The sequence below is a fragment of the Anneissia japonica genome, unplaced genomic scaffold (assembly GCF_011630105.1).
Source record: "Anneissia japonica isolate Jap-2015-1 unplaced genomic scaffold, ASM1163010v1 scaffold1511_len2985839_cov193, whole genome shotgun sequence".
In the NCBI taxonomy this organism is placed as follows: domain Eukaryota; kingdom Metazoa; phylum Echinodermata; class Crinoidea; order Comatulida; family Comatulidae; genus Anneissia; species Anneissia japonica.
In genome coordinates this window covers 25943-34351 of record NW_022685291.1, presented here as the reverse complement: position 1 = coordinate 34351, position 8409 = coordinate 25943, and positions in this window count along the sequence as shown.

Sequence of the window (8409 nt, the reverse complement as noted above, 5' to 3'; positions counted from 1 at the left end):
TAATAATAATAATAATAATAATAATAATAATAATAATAATAATATTAATTATTATTATTATTATTATTATTATTATTATTATTTATTTTTTCTATGCACCTTCCGTATTACATCAAAAATTCCAAATACTAGTTTTTCTTAACACAAATCAAGAGCGAACTGGGATTGACTTAGTTCGGTCCAGTAGCAAAGGGTGCTGAATTTAGTTTTGATAATTATTTCAACAATTTTTTCTTCAAAAAATCGGCGTCATAACTCAAAGACAAGTTAGCCCATTAGCTATCATTTGAAAGATAAAGCAACCTGGCAGAAACTTACCTTAATATTCACTTAGGTGATATCAAATGTTTTTTTCGTCGTGACAAAAAAACCTTTTTAGTAATTTTATTCAAAATGGACTGTACGCACGTGCTATGTTCGCGAGGGGAGATCTATTGTTGAATTGTCTTGTTTAGATATATTGCTTTTACTTAAAAAATAAATGAACGAAAATATAGGTATATTCAGTATATTTTGAATTAAATTAAAACAATAAAAAGGTACTTGGAGAAAATTATGTAAAATAATTGCAAATTTTTGATATATTGCTTTACTTAAATATAATAATAAATTTAATAATAATAAATTTATTTTCATATAGCGTAGAATGCTATAAACCTCTATGCGCTTTACATTAAAAGCAAAAGCCGGAACAGAATAAAAAGAAAAGATGATAAAAGAGTAAGCGAAAATCTTTTGCAATCAAAACAAAAAACAGGTTAATTTTATGATTAATTTTTATTTATTAATACATTTGTAAATATATTTTTTATAATATTACTGTTTAATTATTTAAATGTCAACCAAGTTTTTATCTCAATTACCTCCTCATTTCATTTTCTTTACTCTTTTAAAATATTATTTTTAGATTTTCATCGATTAAAAATCAATGAACGAAGATATAGACTTATTCAATATAATTTCGAATAAAAGTAAAACAACAAAAATGTACTAGGAGAAAATGTAATGAATTAGTACAAAAATCAATAGATTATAACAAAAATTAAAACAAAATTTATCGTTTAGGCATAGGTAGCGTTCAACTGTGTAAAGGATTTCAGAAACGAAAATCTGGAAAAAAAATCACCCCAGATATATTATAGTTATAATCTTGTAGATTACATAATTATTATGTTCTCTCATTCCTCCATAGTTCTATACATCAGTATAATTGTTACAGTTATCGTCAGTTTATTCATCATTATCACCACCCCCACCAAAATCACCATCATTATCGTCTTCTTCACCATCATCATAATTCTAATCGTCTTCATCATCATCATTATCATCATCATCTCCATCATCATTATAATTATCATAATCATCATCATTATCATCTTCATCACTATCATCATTATTATCATCATCATCATAATCATCCTCATTATTATCATAATATTCAGAAAATATCAACGGATGTATTATCTAATGTAGAGATTTTTATGAGTGTTACACGATAACTTGGCATTTTACTGTTTACTGTACCTTTCTTAATAGCTAAGCTGGATGGATTGACCTTTGACAAACGGACAGTAAAATCATTTAAAGTAATCATCATTTATATTATTTATTCATTCAGGAAAACAATTACAAAACAATACAAAGCACACCTTTACATAATATATAAATAATAGTGATTATCAAATAAATGCGTAATAACGATTACACCCCTTAACAACTTTTATACGGCTACGCAATTGTTACTATAATTAGTGTACATTTATAGTTGCATGCTAAGAAAACGCAAGCACTTTTGTGGGTTTTTTTATGGACAGACTCCATAATGTCGACGCATGTTTTACCGTCTTCAAATTCATTGAATATTTCGACGGGTATAATTATAGTCTGCCATTATCCAGCGCATTTATCTGCATTTTGTGGAAAAATGTATAGGCATTCTCTAAAATTTCAAGACACTTCTTGTTCATAAGACGCAGTTGTGCTGCAGATAGAAAGCTGAAGAACTTAATTTGATTTAGCTGAATGAAACTGGGAGAAAAATGTATAGTAAAGTATAATTAGTCCAAAACAAATGATACAATGGAAGGGGAATTAAATATCTTTAATAAGGATTACAATCATTTGTGAAAATGTTTTTCATTGTGGTCTTGGATATAAACGAGAGAAAGATCATTATACTTTTGTCAACATTATCGTCATCATTATTACTATCATCGTAATGTTATTATCAAAATCGTCACATTTGGAAAAGCTTCAATATACGTGGATAATATGTTTTTAGCAATATTTTAATTACATAATTGCTTAGGAAATTAGTTAAAGAATGATAATTTTTTTAGTATCGTATATCTGGATGGTTTGCCCCATGTATAGAATGTCAGTGAAATCATAAATGAATCAATCATTTAAAAAATGAATATTATACAGAAGTATATTTTACCTTTAAATCGCGTACATACGTTGAAAAAACTAGCATATATTATGAAGGTTTGGATAACACGTATGGTAGTGATTTCCCACTTGGTGACTCGTTATATAGTAACAAAGAGGAATTTCCAAATAAATATCAATAAAACAATCCTTATACTGTCGAATCTTGGACCACAATAGTGCATTAATGATTATTATAAGACGGGTGGCGCCAGGATTGGCCCGATGGGGGTCCAATGTCCCCTACGGAGGGGGTCGACTCCCGAACGAGTACGTAAGTGGACGTGATCGTATGAAGACTAATTTAAACGATTTTATGTCTATTAATATGTAAAAAAAAAATATTTGTTTTACTTTTCCCAGACAAAGTGTGTTTTTTCCCAGAAGGGAGGCCAGCTCTCCACGACGGAGGCCCGTCCTCCCTCTCCTTTAGCCCACAACTGGTGCCACCCCTGATTTATAACCAATACACTGACTCTTATAAACTTATATACAAACACACACACACAAAAAAACCAATTATAATATATTTTTGGATTTAGAAAGGTTAGTTTTTTCTTTGTACATCTCGATATTAATATTAATAACCTACTAAGACACGTATTAATGTCATCGAATAATTTGACTGGTATAGTAGGCCAATATCTACAACTAATCACACGGTAATTTTTGTGAGGCTGGCTGAGAACAAGATTCTTACCTGTAATTTGTGGAATGGATACCGTATAGGCTTATACAATCACGCATGTTGTGTTACAGTTAGAATGCAGAAGAGCAACACAAAGAAACTGTGACGAATCCTTAAACAATCACATTTTTTTAATTACTGTATGTATTTTGTAATTGTAAAATATTTCAAACGAGTGACTCTCAAAGTATTATAGTTATCAGTGTGGCAATACACCGTTGGCTAGAAAATTAATACTGTAAAAGTAGGATGCTGGGCATCCACTATCAGCCTCATCATGGTTGTTGAACAACTTTTTTGCAACTCTGAATGTCCGGAAATAAATGCTGACAAAATGTAGAGCGGCGCTAGCCCCTCCCCTCAAAGAAATAAAATTAACACGGCGATAGGGTCTATGTTGGAAATACATGGTACCTCTGGATGCCTGGAAATACAAGCTGGCAAACCTATATAGCCACCACCCCTCCCCATCCTGTCTATTTGGCAGACAAAGATTTAAAGGACTAGAGATATACCCACCTCTGCGCCATATGTTTTAGGCCAAGTTGAGCAAAATGTTTGCATCATAACTAAGATATTGTAATGAAAATATGTAGTACAATATATACTGTACATCGTACATTTACTAAATTTATCTACTGTATATTGAAATATTTCCTCCCAGCGTACACTATATTCCATATTCGAAGTTTCGTGGCATGAATATATCCCCATAGCAGGCTTCAGGGTGTGTGAATAATGTTCATGAGGTACTCTCCCACATATAATACTAATAGGAAGATTTTTTTAAAGGGCATCTTATTCTTACTGGTATGACTGGTATAAAAAAAATGGTATAAAAATAGAGATAATAAAGGCCTATGCCCTGTACATGATGCTAAAGAGTGGGCACAGAAAAAAGCATCCAGGTTAAAAATGCTATATCTGGACACAAAATGTGGTAGCATTGACCAAATTACAATTCGTAAGATTATTTTAAATCATGGGAATAGACAACTGTTGGTCTACTGCAAAAATGATATATTGTTCAAAATGTAATTAAGTTGCTTATTCCTCCATGAATAAATAAAGTGCAGGAAACACGAATATGAACAAGGAATAACAATGATAACTGCAATTATATCTACACGACGTGCAGTATTGAGTAACATTAACAATATGCAATTAATTAAATAGGCCTAGAACATATTCTATGAATACACATGATACAGTATGCTATGAATTATCTATGAAAATATAGTAGGCCTCCTATGCCTACACAAATAGCGTCGCATTTCGACAAACTTACTGTTTGTACAATTTAATTTACACTTACCAAATTCAGTCTGAAGCATAATCAAATATTTTTCACGCTCCATGTCAGTTATACTATCACTTGAATTGTTAAAACGCTGTAATTAAATCCTGTGTTTTCTTCTGGTAGACCTTACAGCGATTACACTCAGACAGACCATGTAGATACCTCCATGTACAGATCTGACAGGTGACATAGACAGAGCACTAACATTCAAGGGCTATCCAGCTTCTTTGTAAAAGAGTGGGGAGGGGCACAATGTTGTTAAATGTGGCTAGTTTTAAAGGGGTTCAGTGGTCATACCGTGGAAACTTTGTTTACCTGGATGCCCAGAAAAAATAGGGAATAATTATGATGATGATGATTGATGATGAGGATGATGATGATGATGATGAAGATGAAACCTTTTGAGTCCAATTTGGAATCAATGGAAAATAAATGCCCCGGTAAGGGTGCAGGGAAAAATCCCCTAGAAAAATCAGTAGTTTTGATTTGGTATAGACTAATTTGGGTTGCTATAATTATTTAGTCTTATAAAATAGTAATACTTCCAGAGAGCAAACCCATATCTTCCCATTGAGCACGGGGACTAAAAAGCTGGGCAAAAATTTGATGGTTCTGTTTGTAGCGTATAGGCATGTTTGGTATTGATTTAATTTTAATTATCGTTGCTTTGCATTGCATTGAAATTGTTGATTTCGTCGGGTCGCCAACCCGTTACAAATCTCGACATCCCCCACCACCACTCGTCTGACACCACGACGAGGTCATCGGACTAAATTAATATTGAAATCCAATCAAAGACGTTATTATGATTGCTGTTCCCTAATATTGTAGTCTAAAAGTATAATTTTGGGATGCCCGAAAATAGCAACTGGCAATTATGGAGCCAAATACCACTCCCCGGCAAGGGGCAGAAACAGAATGCATGATGTGAACAAATTATGAAATTATGGCATCTGTGATACCCAAAAATAGCATCTGGCGACCAAGAATAGCAAGTAATCAGGGCTGGCTTTATCCGCATAAGCCTTGTGTGGTGACTAACCCCAACATTTCATACATAGTTAATTGTAATTATATGTTTATACCTCTAAACATTGTCAAAATTACAATTTTTTTTTAGGGTGTAGACTTTTCTGTCATTTGCCATTCTCTTTTATTTGATACTTTTAATTGTAATATTTCTATCTTTAATGTAATAGGCCTATGTATGTAATATTTAATATGCGAAACTGAATTTTTATGTAATTTTATGTACCGTATTGTTAATCTTTAGTCATTTATTTTTTATATCACTTTGTATTTTTATGACGACATTTTTTTTTTTTTTTGGTGTTTTGACACACTGTTTTTATTTTATTTTATTACAACTTCATTTCACGAGGGTAGCTCTAACAGCTGCACTACAGTAGTATAGCTGACTTGAAGAGGCCCTCGAAAGAAAAACAATACATAAAAATATATACAATACATTAAGAATCCAAGTAAGTAAAAGCTTCATTACAGTAAAGTTCAAAAACTATATAATAAATAAAATATTGAATAAATATTGTAACATTCATTAAAAATACAATAAAATTTAAAATTCATTATAAAATTACAAGGTGATGGTTAAAATCAGAATTTTATTGCTTTTCTCTGAGATATAATTTTAACTTGGTTTTAAAATTAGAATAAGATATATTGCATTTAAAAGGAAGAGTGTTAAGAAAGGAGGTGGCTCTGTAATAACATGACATTTTAAAATACTGTAATTTAGGTTTAGGGACAAAAAAGAGGCCTACAGTTGTCGAACGAGTACGCATACCCTCGCCAGTAATGGGTTTCAAAATACGATTGAAGTAATCAGGTGCAGAACCAAACCGAAGAAGTAACAAGTGAGCCTGAGCAAACAACTGTACATTCAATAAATTAAGAGTTGAAAGGAGAACAGAAGAACGGGTACGAGGGTGGCAGTTAAGAATTATGCGCAAAGCACGGTTCTGTAAAGGTTGGATGTGAGAAGATATGCTATTACCCTTAGAGCCTCAAAGTGAACAACAGTAGTCGATATGCGGAAGTACAATAGTATTATGTAACAAAAGTTTGGTTTTGGTGTCAATAATTTTGTGAATGCGCCCTAATAATGAGAGTGAATAGCCAAGTTTACTTCGTAGGTGTCTAATATGTGCATGCCATGTTAATTTGTTATCAAAAATGAGGCCTAAATGCTTGTGTGATTTGACTTGTTTGATGTGATGCTGATTAATGTGAATGCTGATAGTTGGTTGACGAGCCAATCACTGTGCTGTACCAATTAGCATAGTCTCGGTTTTTGTATGATTAAGCAGTAGTTTGTTACAAGAAAGCCAACTTTGTAGATTAATGAGATCAGAAGTAAGTTTATGTTCAATTGTAGGAACATGTGTATCAGCAATATAGAGGATAGTATCATCAGTGTACATGTTAACTGTAGACTAGGAGATGCAAGAAGGAAGGTCGTTAATGAAGATAGTAAATAATAAGGGCCACAAGATAGAGCCTTGTTGGGTCTTATATTGTGTAATAATATTGAGAATAGTGGTCCGGCCAAAGCCGGTGCGGTTCCGACGGCCCTGCATATAACTAGCTCTATCACACGTTTTTGTTTTACAGTACAGATCGGTTATTATTATATTAATATATGTATGCTAAAAAGCTAAAATAATGGAAAATGGCAGCCATTTTAAATTGTAATAGCTCAAAAATGTGTACAATATTTAGTTAACTGTTGTTTTGTCATTGTTATGAGTGGATTTCTAATTTTAATGACATAAATTTACAAGTGACAATTTTAGGAAAAATTGGCGGCCATTTTGAAACTGCTGGTAACCCCCCCCCACCTTACGTATGAAAAAAAAAATGTTGCACATACTTTTTTGATTTATCTATGTCTACTCTACATCATATCCAATTTTTAAAAAATATAGCAAAAAAAAATGCAACCTCTGATATTGCTACACTTCGGACTGGACTATATAGGCAGACAATCAGAGACGTTATAAAATGAATCAATTATTAAATAAATGAATAATGATTTTAAAAAAAGTACATTTACCCCTTATATATACACATTCACATTCAGCTCATTATAACATGTAGAGTAGCGATTCCCTACTTGGTGCTCATGTACCGTACCGTATTCATTACATTAAAAAAATAAAATCAATTATTCTCAAAATTATAAGTCTTAATTGTACTACAATTATTAGTGGGCTAATATGACAATGGCAGCACTTTATATTATGTGTTTTTCTTCATAGAGCGTCTCGATAATTATGGTTAAACGTCTTGAAGTTTATCAAATGCCTCGACGGGTATACAGTACCTGAACTATAGTACAGTGCACCCTTTAATTCGAGAACCTCTAATTCCGAGACCCCTTTAACTCGAAACCACTTTTTTAAACAACCAAATAGCAACCTTTAATCTTTTTTAACACAAAGCTAAACCTCTAATTGCAGACCGAACCCCTAGACCACCTTATTTGAGGTCCCAAAGTGGTCTCGAATTGGAGGGCAAACTGTATAGTAAAAATGTTATGACGGTTCCTACCTGTAATTTGTGAAAGATTTGTAGGACGAACACTGCATATAATGCCCACTAAAACACGTGCAATGTAGCGATCTTCTACTTGGTGCTCCGTTATTTTATTAAAAAGAAGAAAGTCATTTTTAAACAATATATCAATAAAACATTCAAAATAATTTAACTTTTAAACTACTCTACAAAACTGTAATCAGTATTTTAGTAGTAAGAATATAATAGTAGTATATAGTATGCCAGTATCCAAATTTATCCATCACATACACTAGGCTCATGTTGATAACTGATACGTTATGTTGGTTCTTATCTGTAATTTGTTGAAGAGTTGTAGGACGAACACTTGCACATCTAATGTCATTACAGCACGTGTATAATAGTTAATTTTCAGTTTAAAAAAATTTCAAAAGAAAAGTATCAATAAAACAATTCC